The 20,057-nt window shown below is 44.7% G+C and overlaps 1 long non-coding RNA gene across 1 annotated transcript in view; it reads right to left on the bottom strand.

Moving 5' to 3' along the window:
• Positions 1-20,057, bottom strand: part of LOC140120455 (uncharacterized) — a 72,389-nt gene that overhangs the window by 39,468 nt on the left and 12,864 nt on the right. The window contains exon 2 of the long non-coding RNA XR_011853800.1: positions 13,826-13,955. This is a non-coding gene — a long non-coding RNA (uncharacterized lncRNA). The remainder of the gene's footprint in view (positions 1-13,825; positions 13,956-20,057) is intronic.

The raw sequence follows: 20,057 nt of genomic DNA, 5'->3' as shown, positions 1-20,057 counted from the left end.
GGACAGGGGCTAACACAGAGACTTGGTACATTCCCTTTAACCTGCCTGATGTCCCTTTGCACATTACATGGTTGTGTTAAAATCATCAGGTTTGGCAAGATTTCTGTACTGTATATGGCGGGTCTCAATTTCATACATGATAAATATGTCTTTTTTTTGTCTGTTTGATGCATCTTTACAACAGTTGTAAAAACCAATGTTCACAGAGAATTGTGTGGTTTGAAATAAGTTCTTCAAGTATTGAAAAAATGTTTTTAAAAACTGATATTTTACCTTAACTTCCTTTCTGAACATGCCTCAAAAAGTGGCATGAGATGGATAGCTTTAAAAAAGTACATAGTCATCTTTTACCATAAAACAGCAAAAAGGCTAAAGAAGAATGAGTTGAGTGAGAAATAAATAAAACTTTTTTTCATGGAATAAACTTATAGAAAAAGGTTTTGAAAAACCATTAACAAATGCCATAGTTTGGATAGAGAACCAGACATATCAATGCATATTATGCATTGGTTATAATTAGAGATGAGCGAACATGCTCGTCCGAGCTTGATGCTCGGTCGAGCATTAGGGTACTCGAAACTGCTCGTTACTCGGACGAATACTTCGCCCGCTCGAGAAAATGGCAGCTCCCGCCGTTTTGCTTTTTGGCGGCCAGAAACAGAGCCAATCACAAGCCAGGAGACTCTGCACTCCACCCAGCATGACGTGGTACCCTTACACGTCGATAGCAGTGGTTGGCTGGCCAGATCAGGTGACCCTGGGATAGACTAGCCGCTGGCCGCGCTGCTCGGATCATTCTGTCTCTGGATGCCGCTAGGGAGAGAGCTGCTGCTGCTCAGGGAAAGCGTTAGGGTGTTCTATTAGCTTACTGTTAGGCAGGAGTGATTCTCAAAGAACCCAACAGCCCTTCTTAGGGCTACAATAACGTTCTACTTTTTTTATTTTAATTTGCATCTTTTACCATTTTGTGAGGAATTAGCAGGGGGACTTGCTACCGTTGTGTTTAGCTCTTAGTGGCACACATATCCATAGCAAAGACCGAAGTGGGAAAATTCAGTAGGGGTTGGATTTCTATTAGGCAATAACTCAGTGTCATCTCATCTGGCATAGTACTGTGCTTCCTTTGATACTTGGCTAGAAAATAGCCATAGGAGAATACAAACAGCTTCTTGAAGCCTACAGTAGCGTTCTATATATTTGATTTCTGGTTGATCTGCTGGTGACTGTAGTTTCTGCAGTGCATGTACTTGCCAATTCTGAGCAATTTGTAGTGGGACTTGCGACCGCTGTGTTCTGCGCTTAGTGGCGCACATATCCATAGCAAAGGCTGAAGTGGCAAAATTCAGTAGGGGTTGGATTTCTATTAGGCAATAACTCAGTGTCATCTCATCTGGCATAGTACTGTGCTTCCTTTGATACTTGGCTAGAAAATAGCCATAGGAGAATACAAACAGCTTCTTGAAGCCTACAGTAGCGTTCTATATATTTGATTTCTGGTTGATCTGCTGGTGACTGTAGTTTCTGCAGTGCATGTACTTGCCAATTCTGAGCAATTTGTAGTGAGACTTGCGACCGCTGTGTTCTGCGCTTAGTGGCGCACATATCCATAGCAAAGGCTGAAGTGGCAAAATTCAGTAGGGGTTGGATTTCTATTAGGCAATAACTCAGTGTCATCTCATCTGGCATAGTACTGTGCTTCCTTTGATACTTGGCTAGAAAATAGCCATAGGAGAATACAAACAGCTTCTTGAAGCCTACAGTAGCGTTCTATATATTTGATTTCTGGTTGATCTGCTGGTGACTGTAGTTTCTGCAGTGCATGTACTTGCCAATTCTGAGCAATTTGTAGTGGGACTTGCGACCGCTGTGTTCTGCGCTTAGTGGCGCACATATCCATAGCAAAGGCTGAAGTGGCAAAATTCAGTAGGGGTTGGATTTCTATTAGGCAAGAACTCAGTGTCATCTCATCTGGCATAGTACTGTGCTTCCTTTGATACTTGGCTAGAAAATAGCCATAGCAATAGGATAGCATTGTTTGGTTTTAAAAACTCAAAAAAAAACAAAAAACACAAAAAAAAAAAAAAAAACACAAAAAAAAACAAAAAAAAGTAAAAAAAAAAATAAAGTTATAACTCTCATTTTAAAAATGTTTAACCCGAGGGCTAGGGGTAGAGGACGAGGGCGGGGACGTGGGCGTCCAACTACTGCAGGGGTCAGAGGCCGTGGTCCTGGGCGGGGTGAGACACCACCTGCTGATGAGGGAGCAGGGGAACGCCGCAGAGCTACACTCCCTAGGTTCATGTCTGAAGTTACTGGGACTCGTGGTAGAGCACTGTTGAGGCCAGAACAGTGCGAACAGGTGATGTCGTGGATTGCTGACAATGCTTCGAGCAATTTGTCCACCACCAGTCAGTCTTCCACGCAGTCCACCCATGTCACCGAAATCGCCACTCCTCCAGCTCCTGCACCTCAGCCTCCTCCCCCCCAGTCTGCCCCCTCCCAGGAAAATTTGGCATTTGAACCGGCATACTCTGAGGAACTGTTTTCTGGACCCTTCCCACAGTCACAAACCACTTGTCCGGTTGCTGCTGAGCAATTTTCCGATGCCCAGGTTTTCCACCAGTCACAGTCTGTGGGTGATGATGACCTTCTTGACGTAGTGGAAGTGTGTAAAGAGGTGTCCGACGATGAGGAGACACGGTTGTCAGACAGTGGGGAAGTTGTTGTCAGGGCAGGAAGTCCGAGGGGGGAGCAGACTGAGGGATCGGAGGATGATGAGGTGACAGACCCAAGCTGGGTTGAGAGGCCGGGTGAACACAGTGCTTCTGAGACGGAGGAGAGTCCTCGACCTGAACAGGTTGGAAGAGGCAGTGGTGGGGCCAGACGGAGAGGCAGGGCCAGAGCTGGTGCATCAGCGCCACTGTCAACTAGTGAAGCTCCCGTGGTGAGGGCTCTTGCGGCGAGGGCTAGATCTTCAGAAGTGTGGAGGTTCTTTAAGGAAACACCGGATGACCGACGGACTGTGGTGTGCAACATTTGCCAAACCAGGCTCAGCAGGGGTTCCACCACTACTAGCTTAACTACCACCAGTATGCGCAGGCATATGAATGCTAAGCACCCCACTCAGTGGCAACAAGCCCGTTCACCTCCGGCCGTGCACACCACTGCTCCTTCCCCTGTGTCAGCTGCTAGTCAGCCCCCTGCCCAGGACCCTGCCACAAAAACCCCATCGTCGCCTCCACGATCCTCCACAGCATCCACCAGCGTTCAGCTCTCCATACCCCAGACGCTGGAGCGGAAACGCAAATATAGTGCAACCCACCCGCACGCCCAAGCCCTTAATGTGCACATCTCCAGATTGCTTAGCCTGGAGATGCTGCCCTATAGGCTAGTAGAGACCGAGGCCTTTCGCAACCTCATGGCGGCGGCCGCCCCTCGGTATTCGGTCCCCAGCCGCCACTACTTTTCCCGATGTGCCGTCCCAGCCCTGCACCAGCACGTGTCAGACAACATCATCCGTGCCCTGACCAACGCCGTTTCTGACAAGGTCCACCTGACCACGGACACGTGGACGAGTGCTGCCGGGCAGGGCCACTATATATCGCTGACGGCACATTGGGTTAACTTGGTGGAGGCTGGGACCGAGTCTGACCCTGGGGCTGCTCATATACTGCCGACGCCGAGGATTGCGGGGCCTACCTCGGTCCAGGTGTTTCAGGCCTACTATGCCTCCTCCTCCTCCCACCCCTCCTCCACCTCCTCCTCCGAACTACCATCCGTGGGCACGGCGCCATCAGTCGGTAGCTCTAGGCACAGCAGCAGTGCCGTCGCTAAGCGACAGCAGGCGGTGCTCAAACTGCTGAGCCTAGGCGACAAAAGGCACACCGCCCAAGAGCTATTACAGGGCATCACGGCGCAGACTGATCTGTGGCTGGCACCGCTGAACCTCAAGCCGGGAATGGTTGTGTGTGACAACGGCCGTAACCTGGTGGCGGCTCTGCAACTCGGCAGACTGACACATGTGCCATGCCTGGCCCATGTGTTAAATCTGATAGTGCAGCGTTTCCTCAAGACATACCCCAATCTGTCTGATTTGCTCACGAAGGTGCGCCGCATCTGTGCGCATTTCAGGAAGTCCAGCCCAGATGCTGCCACTCTCAGGGCAGCGCAGCGCCGCCTCCAACTGCCCGCTCACCGACTGTTGTGCGACGTGCCCACGAGGTGGAATTCAACACTGACCATGTTATCCAGAGTTTACCAGCAGCGCAGAGCGATTGTAGACTGCCAGATGTCAACTTCCACCAGAACTGGTAGTCAGGTCAGTCAGCTTCCTCAAGTCTACAATGAGGAGTGGACGTGGATGTCTGATATCTGTCAGGTGCTGAGTAACTTTGAGGAGTCAACACAGATGGTCAGTGGCGATGCCGCCATCATCAGCCTCACCATCCCGCTGCTTGGCCTGTTGAAAAACTCTCTGGTCAGCATGAAGTCGGAAGCTTTGCGCTCGTCACAAGAGACGGGGGAAGAATATTCCCTTGTTGATAGCCAAAGCACCCTGAGGTCTGTTTCTCAGCGCATATCGGAGGAGGTGGAGGAGGATGAGGAGGAAGAGGAGGAGAATGTTGGCGAGACACAAGAGGGGACCATTGTTGAGTCCTTCACTGTTCAGCGTGTATGGGCAGAAGAAGAGGAGTTGGAGGAGTTGGAGGAGGAGGAAATGGACAGTCAGGCCAGTGAGGGGAGTGAATTCTTACGCGTTGGTACTCTGGCGCATATGGCAGATTTCATGCTAGGCTGCCTATCCCGTGACCCTCGCGTTCAAAGAATTTATTCCAGCACCGATTACTGGGTGTTCACTCTCCTGGACCCACGGTACAAGCAAAATCTTCCCACTCTCATCCCTGGAGAGGAAAGGAGTGTGAGAATGCATGAATACCAGCAGGCCCTGGTGCACAAGCTGAAACAGTATTTCCCTTCTGACAGCGCTAGCGGCAGAGTGCGTAGTTCTGCGGGACAAGTAGCGAGGGAGAGTAGGCGAGCAGGCAGCTTGTCCAGCACTGGCAAGGGTACGCTTTACAAGGCTTTTGCCAGCTTTATGTCACCCCAGCAAGACACTGTCACCTGTCCCCAGTCTCGGCAGAGTAGGGCTGATCTTTACAGAAAGATGGTGAGGGAGTACGTAGCTGACCATACCATCGTCCTAAATGATCACACAGCTCCCTACAACTACTGGGTTTCAAAGCTGGACATGTGGCACGAACTGGCGCTGTACGCCTTGGAGGTTCTTGCCTGCCCTGCCGCTAGCGTCTTGTCCGAGCGGGTTTTCAGTGCAGCTGGTGGCATCATCACCGATAAGCGTACACGCCTGTCGACTGACAGCGCTGACAGGCTGACGCTTATTAAAATGAATAAAGGCTGGATTTCTCAGAATTTCCAATCTCCACCAGGTGAAGGAAGCTCAACCTGAATAATTGATCCACTCCTCCTCCTCCTCCTCATTTTCCTCCTTCTCCTCCTCTTTGTACAGTAAAGCAGAGGAAACTGGCTATTTTTTGACAGGGCCCACTGGCTCTTGCTATAGTACTTCATGCATTTAATTTTTCTGGAGGGCCACCTACCCGGTCCTCTGTTTGAAACAATTTTTGTGAGTGCCACATACAGGCACTCAATCTATTCCATTTTACTGCAGGGCCACCTACCTGCTCCTCTGGTTTGAACAATTTTTGGGACTGCCACATACAGGCACTCAATCTATTCCATTTTACTGGAGGGCCACCTACCTGCTCCTCTGGTTTGAAACATTTTTGGGACTGCCACATACAGGCACTCAATCTATTCCATTTTACTGCAGGGCCACCTACCTGCTCCTCTGGTTTGAACAATTTTTGGGACTGCCACATACAGGCACTCAATCTATTCCATTTTACTGGAGGGCCACCTACCTGCTCCTCTGGTTTGAACAATTTTTGGGACTGCCACATACAGGCACTCAATCTATTCCATTTTACTGGAGGGCCACCTACCTGCTCCTCTGGTTTGAAACATTTTTGGGACTGCCACATACAGGCACTCAATCTATTCCATTTTACTGCAGGGCCACCTACCTGCTCCTCTGGTTTGAACAATTTTTGGGACTGCCACATACAGGCACTCAATCTATTCCATTTTACTGGAGGGCCACCTACCTGCTCCTCTGGTTTGAAACATTTTTGGGACTGCCACATACAGGCACTCAATCTATTCCATTTTACTGCAGGGCCACCTACCTGCTCCTCTGGTTTGAACAATTTTTGGGACTGCCACATACAGGCACTCAATCTATTCCATTTTACTGCAGGGCCACCTACCTGCTCCTCTGGTTTGAACAATTTTTGGGACTGCCACATACAGGCACTCAATCTATTCCATTTTACTGCAGGGCCACCTACCTGCTCCTCTGGTTTGAAACATTTTTGGGACTGCCACATACAGGCACTCAATCTATTCCATTTTACTGCAGGGCCACCTACCTGCTCCTCTGGTTTGAAACATTTTTGGGACTGCCACATACAGGCACTCAATCTATCCCATTTTACTGGAGGGCCACCTACCTGCTCCTCTGGTTTGAAAAATGTTTGGGACTGCCACATACAGGCACTATCCAAATTAAATTGTCTCCATAGCAGCCTCCACACGTTGTCTCCATTGCTACCTCCAAAAGTCGTCCATATAGCTGCCTCCATACATCGTCCCTTTATCAAACGAGGTGTGTCAGGCAGAAATTTGGGTTGTTTTCATGGATTCCACATCAAAGTTGTTAACTTTGTCGCCACCCTGCTGTGTTATCCACAAAATATACTGGCAAACTTTTACCATTTACGGATATTATTTCAGCGCTTCTTGCGCAGATGTTTACATTCCCCTCACCCGGCATATCCTAAACTTATAAGAACGCTACTACACTTGATCTTATACAAAAGGTTCTTAGAAGTGCTGTTTGGGGAGTAGCCTAGAGACAGGGGCTTGGATTGGCGAAAGCTCGCCTGGCAGCGGAACGCCAGCTCCATGCGCATCATGCGCTTCTTGCGCATCTGTTTACATTCCCCTCACCCGCCATATCCCAAACTTATGAGAACGCTACTACACTTAACTTGGTGCAGGCTGGGACCGAGTCTGACCCTGGGGCTGGTCATATACTGCCGACGCAGAGAATTGCGGGGCCTACCTCGGTCCAGGTCTCAAAGGCCTACTATACCTCCTCCCACCCCTCCTCCACCTCCTCCTCCTCCGAATTACCATCCGTGGGCATGGCGCCATCAGTCGGTAGCTCTAGGCACAGCAGCAGTGCCGTCGCTAAGCGACAGCAGGCGGTGCTGAAACTGCTGAGCCTAGGCGATAAAAGGCACACCGCCCAAGAGCTATTACAGGGCATTCCACATCAAAGTTGTTAACTTTGTCGCCACCCTGCTGTGTAATCCCCAAAATATACTTGCAAACTTTTACCATTTAGGGATATTATTTCAGCGCTTCTTGCGCATCTGTTTACATTCCCCTCACCCGGCATATCCTAAACTTATAAGAACGCTACTACACTTGATCTTATACAAAAGGTTCTTAGAAGTGCTGTTTGGGGAGTAGCCTAGAGACACGGGCTTGGATTGGCGAAAGCTCGCCTGGCAGCGGAGCGCCAGCTCCATGCCAAGATCCAACTAACATAGTTTTAACTGCAGCACCTTTAATCTACTACTAGTTCACTGCCTCCATACATGGTCCCCTTATCAAACGAGCTGTGTCAGGCAGAATTTTGGGTTGTTTTCATGGCTTCCATGTTAACTTTGTCGCCACCCTGCTGTGTAATCCACAAAATATACTGGCAAACTTTTATCATGTACCGATATTATTTGAGCGCTTCTTGCTCACCTCCTTTGGTTCCTCTCTGCTACCCATTGGTTTGAAGCCTGAGTCCATTTAGGGTATGTTGCCATGCCTGCCGCTGCTGCCGCTGCCTCTGCATGCCGTCCCCTATAGTGTCAGGGTCAATTATTGGATGTTTTAGATGCTATCTAGCTTCATTCTGTCACTCTGTCATGGCCATGCTGTTGCCCATAATTTTGGCATAATGGTGCGATTATGCAGCCTCAGAGGCATCCATGCATGCTGCCCCTGCTGTTTCCTGTCCATTTCCGTGGTGTTTCCATCCTTTTCTGAGGTTCCCAGGTGTTTGGCCAAGCTTCCCTGTGCAGAGCCTTGGTCCCCTTGAAAAATGCTCGAGTCTCCCATTGACTTCAATGGGGTTCGTTATTCGAGACGAGCACTCGAGCATCGGGAAAAGTTCGTCTCGAATAACGAGTACCCGAGCATTTTAGTGTTCGCTCATCTCTAGTTATAATATAATGCATGCTCTTCTATGACTATCAGGTCCTCCGTTTCTGGTTTCAATGGACGCTACCTGATGGACATTTTGGATGGACTATTATTTTGTATATAAATATAAATTGTATATAGTAAATAAATTATGGTGAGGGCATATAAAATATAACTTTTTATAAATATAAGTTAAAATAATAGAAAACATAAACCAGCAAGTTACTTTCTGCATCAAACTGTATATCTGAGGCTACATTCACACGATGTATGCCTGCCTCTCACCCCGCCCATCTCCATAGTAATATATGGTGCACAGTGCTGTATTCTGGTGAAAGAAAGGACATGTCTTATCTTTCTCCCGGTTATGCGGCACCGTACCGCTAACGTAGGGTGCCGTGCACCCATTGCCATGTATGGGGGACGTATATACGCCGTATATACATCGGCCATATATATACGTCCCCCATATATTCGTGTGAATGTAGCCTCAGTATGATAAGGTTACTAGTAGGGTAATGAATGCATACACAAGATTATACAACAGATAGTGACTCTATTGGTTACATTAGTGCAGCATAAAAAATTGTGCAGACCTCACCCACCTTCCTTTGAGGTAGGCTGATAATAACGAGTTGTAGGCACATCTAGGTAAGGATAGGAGCTCTGACCCTAGTATGCCCTAACTGAGCTCACCCTCATTCCCCGAATATAGCTTTGGTCCTGAAAAAGACGGTTCCAGGTTATCCCTATTTACAGGAATACCCTAGTAAACCCAATAAGACCAAATATACAGCGTTCCTGATGCATTTCCAGTAACACATTTACTTTTACTTTTATCAGGGCCAATCAGATTCAAATAAACATTGATGCTGCAGAAAACTGACAGTGGCCAGTGGTGTGGATGAACAGTGGCTACAGGAGTGGATTTCAGCAATGTTCATCCACACCACTTTGGTAAACTCCCGGTACCACCATGAATCTTCCATATTAACTTTATTTGGAGGATAGTAAAAATGTTGACTTATTTAGATTACCATAACATTAGAAAAATTAATATGTTAAAATTGTTGCTATTAAATAGAAAAAATATAGATGTTTTAATGTAACATTTATATAATAAAGTTAAAAGCCTTGACGTAAAAATGCTCAAACTTAATGAATAAAATTTGATAACTGGATAATAGAACATACATGCAAAAAAAAAAAAAAAGAAATCAACTCACAATTGTATTTACTTACTTTTTCCCTTCTGGACTTCTTATAGAGTCTACACAAGATGTATATGTGTATGTGGAAATCCCAGGAGAGAATGAAGAGTGAATAGTAAAACTAAAGATAGAAGCTGGTTCTTAACGACCCCTCACTAGTCCCGCCCATTACCTTCTAAGGCTACATTGCTTTATCAGTGTCTGATTATTGATTTCAGTCCCCCAGTCACTTGTTAATTAACTATTTGTTCTGCATTCGATTGAATTTCTATTGAAAAGTTGTCACATTTTCTTTGACCTTTCAGAATTTCTCTGCCTGACTAACTCTAATCTATCTTCGAGGCTTTTGTAAGATATTTTATGCTATCTCTTACATGGATGGACATTTTAACACTGATAATTGAGTTAAAGTACTTGTACTAGTTGTTGACCCATGTGACTTCTAATTAAAATGAGAAAACAATTTTAAATTCTTAAAGTCTTAGTTTGTTTCAACCTTCACTTTATGCTTGTTGCAATTCAATGTTATTATCTGATTCTTTTCCTGCCTGTCACAATGTCAGTTGGTTGTTGAAACCCTGTAACAGGTCCTGCTGCAGATAGAAGGAGAACAAGCTTAAAACGTGGAAAATGTTAAGGTTTCCATTAATTTCCTTTTTTTGGAATTACATTTACTTACTACTCCTTGGTTTTGCAATAGTGTTACATGCACACAAACCTGTGCCCACCTGGCTACAGCCGGACTGGCACTCGTCGGGCGCGCTGGAGAGGAGGAGGGATGAATGCTGCCCATCCCTCACCTCTCCATAAAAAAAGAGCTGCACGGATGTTCTTATGGCCAAAGACAGAGCATGTTGTATCTTTTTTGTGGCCACGGCATGATACTGTGAGCACAACATGTGATCAACGTACCGAGCACAGGTATCATAGACAACTATGGGGGACATATAGCTGGCCGTATATACATCCCCTATACGTTCATATGAATGCAGCTTAGCCTAATTTTTCTTATAAGGATTTTCCTAGTGTCAAAGTACACCTCCGCATATTAGTCTAACATTGCTGCCTAGCATGGAGAATGCAACTTTTAACAAAAAAAATTTGTGCAAAAAAGTTACTCTACTGCTTCACCACTTAAGATAAGGCGAGCTTTCACACACTTTTTTGTGACTTTTTTAAAAGTCACAGATGGCCACTGCTGCTATAACATTGTGTGTGCCGGTTGAAGTTACAGCTTGTGCACTGGACCGTGACAAGGACCTTCCGCTGCCGGACGGATCGCGGAAAAGACCTGGGGGGGTTGTCGGAATGGTGAGTTTTGACTTTATGAACCGGGCAAACTGGGGCTGGCGAAATCCTGGCTAGCTATATAATGGGGCAGGGGTCTGGCTATATAATGGGACAGGGTTCTGGCTATATATTGGGGCAGGGGACTGGCTATATAATGGGAAAATGCTGGCTACTGGGGCAGAGGCCTGGATACTGGGGGAATGCTGTTTGGCTATATACAGGGGCTGGCTATATACGGGGAAGGCAATATATGGGGCAGAGGGTTTGCTATGTAATGGGGCTGGCAATATACTGGGGGAATGCTGGCTGGATATATAATAGGGGCAAGAGGCTGAAAAGCTACATAGTGGGGGTGAGGCTGTGACCAATGTATTTCCCACCCTAGGCTTATACTCAAGTCAATAAGTTTTTCCATTTTTTTGTGGTAAAAGTAGGAGCCTCGGCTTATATTGGGTCGGCTTATACTCAAGTATTAACTGTAAATAAAGGGAGATTTATAACTGCTTCTATTTATTGTCATGTTTGGTGTTGTTTTAGCGCAGTTGTGGTATAGAAGCTTGTTGTGACTTTCCATTGCGCCAAATAAACATAGGACAGTGCAAAGTCTCTTTGACATAGAAATGAATCCATGATTTGCACTTTGACACAAGCTTTGGCGCAAAATAACTCCAGTCACCACCATGGTGTAGAAATAGGAGAAAAATCACTATGTCATGGGTGGACCCGCGACCCACATCGCGGGTCGCAGGCTCACCCGTGCCTCTCGCTCCCCGCAGGCGCCGCGCCAGCGCATCTCACCTCTCCCCGCTCCCGAGTCCCGGCCTTGCTCCGTGTGCGCCTTAGGGCGCGCGCGCGGCACTTCTAGGAAATTTAAAGGGCCAGCGCGTCATTGATTGGCGCTGGTCATTTCCCATGAGGCTATTTATATCTGCCTCTCCTAACTAACCCTGCCGGATCTTTGTGCCTCACAGCCTTAGAGAAAGCTCTGTTGCGATTTGCCTGCGTTCCAGTGTCTCCTGCGTTCCAGTGTCTCCTGTGTTCCTGTGTTGCCTGACCACCTCCGTGTTTTCCCGTGTACCAGTGTTCCTCCGTGCTGCTGTTGTGAGTTCTGTGTTCCCGTACCCTTCTGCTTGGACCTCCTGTTGCTGACCCCGGTTTGGATTCTGACGTTGCATCTCTGCCGCCTGCCCTAACCCTGTGCCTGGACTGTGACCTCGAGCTTGACTGCTGTTTCTGTACCTCAACCTTGGCCGCCACTGCAGACAAGTCACGCCTGAGGAACGACCTGGTGGTACCACGCTGCAGCTTGTCTAACCCACTTTGCAGCGGGCTCTGGTGGAAACCGGGTACCACTTAGACTCCGGTCCCAGGTAGTGGCTTGAGTCATCGTCTGCAGTGGTCCAGTGGATCCATATCCCGCAAGCCTGACACACTACCAAACTCATCAATACATCAAGGGACATGTGTGCCAAAAAAAGGACATTTTGTGGCAAACGCAAAAAAAAAACAATATTATGAGACAGACCAAAAAAAATAAAAAAATACTACAACACACATAGGCGGACTTGATGAATTCAGATGGAATGGAATTGAACACAGACAACCAAGTCAAATACAAATTGTAATGATGATTTTCCTGCAGTAAAATAATTGCAAATTCTAGCACAGTGAAAGATTTGGGATTAATATAGCGAATATGCCAACACCCCGCTATGTTGGTGTGGATGGGGTGCAAAGGGGCATGATGGCCAGCGGAAGCCATCAGTTCCTGGCTGCATTCTTTTGAAAAACCAGCAAACTTTTGTTCACTGGTTTTGATGCTAAACTACACCATGCCAAACCTGTTGTAGTTTTGCTTGCCGCAGGAGAGTCGGCGTTTGATAAATCTCCCTCATAAAGGGAATCCGTCTAAAAGCTGTGCACCACGGGTTGTGGTGCAAATATGGAAAAGTCGACGAAAAATGTGCAGAAAGAAAACTGGTCAAAACATCTGAGACTTTTTCATACTTTATAGCCGCCGCAGGCAGGTACGCGCTCGGCGCTTACCGTGCGCGCGGCTACATAGGAAGTGAATGAGAGCCGCGCGCATGGTAAGCGCCGAGCGCGTACCTCCATGCGCCGGCTATAAAGTTTAAAAAGTGTTTTAAACCGCGATACCGCAGTTTAAAACACTAACTAAAATAAGCTCCGGCACCAGCTCACCCTGAGCTGGTGCTCGGTATTGCCATCGGAAACCTGCCACTTCAAGTGGTAGGTTTCCTTTAAATTGGCAAAATTTTTATTAAACAGTTTTTTCAACAAAACAATACAACACAAATCCCAAAACTGCCCGATTTGTCTTTAGTTAACTAACCCTTCTCACTGTAGACCTTATATACTATGATAATTTATGGAATTATAGCAGAGTGCCGGCTGCCATATACCCAATTACTTCTAAAAAGGGCAGTGAAAAAACATATATTGGTTCTGAGGTCCTCACTATTTAGGGGATTTTTAAACTAGTTTCTTTTTGTAAGAAACTCGTAAATCTTCCGCTCTGGTGGTTTGTCATGGTGTTATGCTTGTAATTTATATGTAATGTATCAGTCAATGCTTCTATATATATATATATATATATATATATATATATATATATATACATTGGGCCAGATTTATAATATTCTTAGTTGCCCAATCACAGCTCCCCTTTAAAATATGGGTAGTGCCTGGTATTGCACCTAAGCTCCCTTCATCCTTATACAACTAAGCTGCAACACCAGAACAAACCATGGTCAGGAGTGGTGGTGTTTTTGAAAACTCGTTACCACTAAAAGCTCCAAAAAGTTAAAATCTTACCAAATAGACATGAATTAAGTATTCTTTATGTTTCATATGAATTAACTAAACAATATCAATTGGTATTAAATATATATTATGTACAAAGATGAAAAAGTAGAAACTAAAATGCATTTTCATGGTATGACATTTCTTGTTCTCCATACCTTTACACAGGACCAGAGGCTAAAAGGGATCATTGGCCAGGCCTGGATTTCCTTTATCTTCAGCAGATGGTGATTTCCCTCAGATACTCAGCACATGCACTTTGTATGTTCTATAACAATATCCAAGGCCCTTTGCAAGGAAAGATAACAGGGTTAAACACATTTGCTGCTGTCAGATAAATGATTTATGAAGCAATTGTTAGAAGTATATATTAAATCCATACAAATCTACATACACATTTAAGAATTAGAAATTTAGACTTTTTAAATGATACACATAGTTTAATTATCATGTAAGAAATAAGGAAATACTAGTGACATTCATAGAAAACATCGAAATCACAAATGTGCATAATGTGCAATAAGACACAGACTACAGTAAATGTAACTTAATGACAGTTTAACACTGAGGGGGAATAGTATCATATAAATAAATATAAATAATATAATACATTTTCTTTAATTGCAAAAACATTCAGACCCCTTGAACACTCACACTCACATCTTTTCCCCTGAGCTGTTTAGTGGGCTGGGATTTCATGGTGCTGTTTGTTCGCTAATATTCCCTAACAAACCTTTGAGGTCTCCACAAACCAGCTGTAGTTATACTGAAAATAAAATACATACAGGGTCCTCTATTTACTGATCAGGTAAGTTCTTAAGGCAAATGGACATACTAGATTTTATATAGGTACATGAGAGTACAGGGGGCTGAACAAAAACACTTTTTTTGTTTTTAATTTGCGAAAATATTGAAGCAATGCATATCTTTTTTTTTTTTTTTAAAGGGAACCTGTCACCAGGACACACATTTTCACCAAATGTCAGTTTCCCAGCCTTTTTAATACTAATTCCCAGTCTGAGTGATAATAAGCCCCTATATAGCTCTGCAATTTCTGGGTGTCAGCTGGGTGTCCATCCTCTATTGTTGGGCTACACCTAAAAAGTGCAGTAAAGCATCCAACTCTCCCTATTCAGTTTTAATAGGGTTCCTCTGGTTCTCTTGAGGTATTGATTGTTTAGTAATTGGGAAATAATCTTTGATGGAAGTACAAACTGACCTCTCATAAGTTTGTGCCTGCTATCTACACTATTTGTGGTGCCATATCTGAAGTCCCCCTTCACTGTGTTTTTTGTTCTCACTCCCAAATTTTGTGTATCAGCCTCCAATAGGATTGTGGCCCTTTTATATTAAATGCTCTTTCCTGCCCTTGACCCTTATAGATCCCCCCCATTTTGTGTGCCCTCTTCATGGCATCTCCTCTTTTTTGCTTCACCAAACTCCCTTCTATTTTTTTGTTCCCTTTCATATTTTTCTGTCCCCTTCTTGCCACGTTTTGTGCTTTCCAATTAAAAAAGAATACTTACCTATCTTTAAAGTGTGGCTAAGGATCTCAGCCTCTTTAGTACTGCGTCAGAGATGTGGTGACGTCCCTTTTCATTGGTGACACTGGGATACCGGTGCACTGTCCTCCTTATCGCCACAGCTTTCAACAGTATCGGCATCCTAAGGACTGAAGGGTAGGCTTCCATTACACTCTGAGGGTTCCCCAAACAGGAATGTGGGGTCCGGAACAGGAGCTCCAATGATAATTCTGCAACGGTTGGAACCTCACTCAAGTATAAGCTCAAGTAGGGTTTTTTCATCACAAAAATTGTGCTAAAAACTTGGCTCATACTTGAGTATATAGGTTACTTAATATTTGAATTATTTCTATAATAATAGCTACCATTGAGGGAAAATGTAAAAACTCCTAACAATTTTCAGCGAACATAATTTTAGTGACTACTTAGTTACCCAGGTAATATATTTGCTGTATATGGCTGTATATGTTGTCTCTTTTCAGAAGCCATGTCATTTCAAGGTTAAACTTCTGTAGGCATCAAATTCTATACAAAGTGCATATGTGTTAATTATTGCATTTACTCATGATCAGTCACTTGCACCTGTGAGAATGCCATTCACATTTGGGAACAGGAAGTATTATACTGTATATACCTTAATGCCCAAATACAACTAAGAGTGTCCTGCAAACAGTATGAAGATAACATATCAGTTATTGTTGTTAATTATAAATTATCTTCGGTAATAACGTGTAATTAGAGTTCTTTTGCAAAATTAATGTAGAATAACTACACTGTTTTAAAAAATCCTGTTCTTGCTTTTTGTCCTCAGACATATCCAGTAGTTTTGAGCTCTAAAAAATATAACATTACTTTAATTTCAAGTTTGAATTTAATTCCATGAATACTCCATTCTGTTTTTAGTCGTGAAGCAACAAATAAAAAAACCTTTTCTCACATTTTTTTGTAGAGCTGATTAACTCTAATGCTGTAATGGATTGCTGAGACAAACAAAAACATTGGTCCCTGAGAGTAAACCCCCTTCCCAACTCACCATGCCTATTTGCCCTACCTCCCCTAAGATGTAGAAGACAATTGGTCGAGGTACTCAAGTGCAAACACAAAGACAAGGACAAAAGAAAACAGAGAGCTATAGTTTCCAAATCGAAACAAAAGGGTCAGAGATACCAGTATAAAGGAGACATAGGGGCAGATTTACTTACCCGGGCCTGTCGAGATCCCTTAGTGCGTTGTCCGACGAGGATTTGGGTCTGCCGCGATTCACGAAGCTCGCGTGCCCGAGTTCCTGCATCCGTCGCTTCTGCGCCGAGGTCCGCCGGAGTTCACCTGCTTCTTTCCGGTGCTTGTAAATGCGTGTCTTGTGACACATTTCTAAATGTTAAATCCTGCACGTTGTGCGAATCCGTCGGGTTGTCTGACGGCCCACCCCCCAATTTCTGTTGCGTGCAAAACGGCAATGATGCGCCAAAATCCGATCGCGTGCGCCAAAAATCCGGGGAAAATTCGACGCAAAACGGAAATCGTTGGGAAACCCGACAAAAATGTGCTCCGCGGACCCTTAGTAAATGAGCCCCAGAATGAACACTGAGTACACGACTGTAGCAGGCAAAGAGCGATAGTACACAAAACCTTTTATGAGATGCCGGAGCCCTGGACAGAAGATGATTGGATCAGTTCTCTGACATCAGACAGAGCAGCAATTAGAGTGTGAAGAGATTCTGTCTATCACAGAGGATTACCGTTAGTAAACCAAAGCAGTGTTTACAGGAGACAGACAGGGGTGGTGGAAATCAATCAAGGTTGCTAGGAAATGGATTTAACAGTGTTCAGACGAGCAAGAAAAGAATGGAACAAAAAGACAGTATCAGCACATTGTCAGTCATACTTTACAGACAAAAGTCTGTAAACACAGTTTCGTCACAATTCTGGTGGTTTTGAGTCAAAAACACTGTCTAAAATGCCTTGCTCCACATTCATCAAGGCTTTTAGACCTTTTTTTGGCACTTTTCCGTCCTGTACGAATAAGGGGGCGTGGTGTTAGTGGAAATGGGAAAGGGGCAGGGCTTGCAGGAAATCGTCTGTGCGCCCAAATTTCCGGCGCACAGTTTAGACCAACTGAAAGTAGGTCTAAAGTAGGAACCAGCAGTCTTATCCTGCCCCAGAATTCACCATGACAGTGATAAATCTGGCACAGCAAGGTTAGTGTTTTCCAGCTAGAGACTGGCGGAACCTGAGACACATCGTTAAATCCCCCCCAATATGACACAAGTACAAATATAACATTAAAATATCCACATTTTAAAGTTTTGAAACACATTTCAAAGTTTTCTATAGGTCCCAATGAGTTCTAGGCAGCTCCTAACTATGTATATATGCATAGACAATCATCTTTGAATTGATAAGGCTACATGAATCAATTGGTCTCAGTGACTATTTGTCTAAATGTGTATACTTACCATTTCCACTTCTGTTGGGTGGCAGATACTACCCCTTTCCTGATTAGATAGAAGTCCCCTGAAATTCAGAGCTTTAGCCAGAGACTGGTCGTCACGGGTCTTCACATATTGAGGGTTGCGGGCTCACCCGTGCCCCTCTTTCCCCACTGGTGCGTCGCCCGTGCTCCTTACCTGTCCTGGCCCCTGTCTCGGCTCCCTCTGCTGCGTGCACGTTCCAAACTCCTAGGTCACGAGCGCGCTGGCTTCACAAGATCTAAAGGGCCAGTGTGCCGTTAATTGGCGCTGGCCATTTCCAGAAGAACATATAAGCCTGCCTCTTCCTGCACACCCTGCCGGATCTTCATGCTATTGAAGATGAGAAAGCTGTTCCCTGCGCCTTGTGCTTCACTCCTCCGCTGCCTGCCCTGACCTCTTGCTTCATTTCTGACCTTGAACCTCTGTCACCTGCATCGACCCACTGCCTGTCCCCGACTATGAGATTGCCTGCCGATTGTGTACCTTGACCTTGGCTGCCACCACGGACAAGTCACGCCTGTGGAACGACCTGGTAGTACCCCGCCAGAGCAAGACCAACATGCTTTGCAGCGGGCTCTGGTGAAGACTGGGTACCTCTTAGAATCCGGTCCCAGGTGTCGGCTTGTGTCATCGTCCGTGGTGGTCCAGGGGGCTCACTGACCCAGAGCCTTGACGTTGGTTTAGAGATCCTAGCCACACATAGACATTTTGTACCGGAAAGGGTTATGTGCCATCTAATAACATACTACTAATGTAAATGGTACATAACAGGTGGGGGCCTTGTCAAATTTTGCATTGAGATAGAGAACATTTTAACTACTATGTCTCATCACCTTGGAGATGAAAAATCAACTTCATTCATAGACTAGAATCCTATTTTAATACTTATTCAATAGAGAAAAAGCAATCTTCTAAACATGTACAGTCTACACATCAAAGGCCTTGGGTGACAATCAGAAATGTTTGTAATCAATATGTAGAATGGAAATGACTTGTAACAAGTGAAACTTCTGAGATTAATTTTCAGTCCAATTCCATAGATTCATCTATTGCTTTTACTAAAGTTGTAGCCAACCATAGTAATATCAAAATAACAGCAGCATATACAGTTATTGGAATATGGATTGCTGCCCAGTGTTGGATATGGAAGAAGTGTGCAATCCCCATAACCTATGTATGTGTCCCTGCCTACTTGACGGCTCTTCACTGAACTATAGTCAACAACTGGGGTGGTGATCCCTACCCTGAACAAGTGCACAGTATAGATATATAAGGACAAACAGACTCAAGACAGACAACAAGTGACAGGGATCGAATCCAGATCAAAACCAAGATGGTGGACAGATACAAAGTTGTGAAGCAGAAGTGTAGTTAAAGGGATATTTCAGGAATAAGCATAATTCATATACAAATGGGCCCTTAAAATATAAGCTAATATATAATTAGTTGTTATTTAAAATAGTTTTAATGGTTAGTGATGTTGTGGACATACACTGTAATGAAGAATTAAAATTCTACTGGCCCTTTAATCAGTCCTGTGATTTCCTCCTCACGGAGCAGACACAGGACAGAAGATGGCCGCTGGTCACATGTCCACAGCACATGTCCTGCACCTGAGTGGGCAGGTCATGTGATCATCACTCTTTAGGCTGTAGTCGGTTGGTTGCAGTGCATCCAGTAGGGCCAGTGTTGTGCTGAAACTTTATTTCAGTGAGTTAATGTGCAGGGATGGCATTACTATGGTAACAGAGCAGGACAGTCTGTTATATCATCACTGGGAGCAGAGCTTAAGAGGTAGGAGGAGTTACTGAGAACTAAAGCATCATGGGACATGTAGTTTCCAGTGGTGGCCATCATGGTGATAACTCCTCATACTTTAGAGGGGCCATAAAATTTTGTGAATCATAAAATCAAACTATTTTGATTTTTTTGATTATCCATTTTGTGACTAATGAAATTGAGGTTTTGTTATACTCATTTAGTTATATAATCCTGGATTTTTGTATCAGACGTTCATATTCCCGGAATACCCCCTAAAGTTGAAGCAAAAAAATCTGGAAATCACAGAAAATCACAGCAGAATATTAATAGAAAAAGAAAGGAGTCAGAACAACAAAGTCAATATTAGGCAGTGATTACGGTATATGAACCAGCAGGTACAAATGGAGTGACCAGAACCGTCCCAGAAGCTGATCGGAGCACCTTTCCAGCACTCCCATAGAACTGTATGAACACACATTTTCTGCGGAGAGGGATTGTTGAGCTCTTAATCACGCAGATTTCTGCAGAATATTACACCAGAGGCATTGGAAGAAACATTACCATTTATAAGTCATCTAAAATGATTCTTAGGAGACTTTATTAGTAGTGTGAAAAAAGGGACTATATTAAATGAC

This window comes from Engystomops pustulosus, chromosome 3, assembly GCF_040894005.1.
Source record: "Engystomops pustulosus chromosome 3, aEngPut4.maternal, whole genome shotgun sequence".
Taxonomy (NCBI): Eukaryota; Metazoa; Chordata; class Amphibia; order Anura; family Leptodactylidae; genus Engystomops; species Engystomops pustulosus.
Note: the sequence above shows the minus strand (reverse complement) of the source record. Positions and strands in the feature narration are given on the sequence as shown.